The sequence below is a fragment of the Merops nubicus genome, unplaced genomic scaffold (assembly GCF_000691845.1).
Source record: "Merops nubicus isolate BGI_N331 unplaced genomic scaffold, ASM69184v1 scaffold27499, whole genome shotgun sequence".
NCBI lineage: Eukaryota > Metazoa > Chordata > Aves > Coraciiformes > Meropidae > Merops > Merops nubicus.
In genome coordinates, this window is record NW_008629430.1 from 1,063 (window position 1) to 1,361 (window position 299).

A 299-nucleotide genomic window follows, 5' to 3' on the forward strand; every position below is an offset into this window, starting at 1 on the left:
TCTTGGGAGAGGTTCCTTCTCCCCACACTAACGCTTCCCCACATTCTTTTTTTTGTCTGTATATTTTACGAAGTTTGAAATAAAGCGTGAGGAGGTTTGAGTAAAGCCATGTCTCCAGCTGCCTTGTTTGGTCTCATGGAGGCCAGAGCAGGACTTGGCTCCTGGGAATGGCCTGGCCCTGCGCCAGGCTGCTCCAAACCGCTGCCGCCCTCCCCTCTCCCCAGGTTCCAGATCTGCTGGGGGGATGTCACACGCTGCGTGGGGGGCGGACGGGGAGCTCGGCTTTCGTATCTGATTGC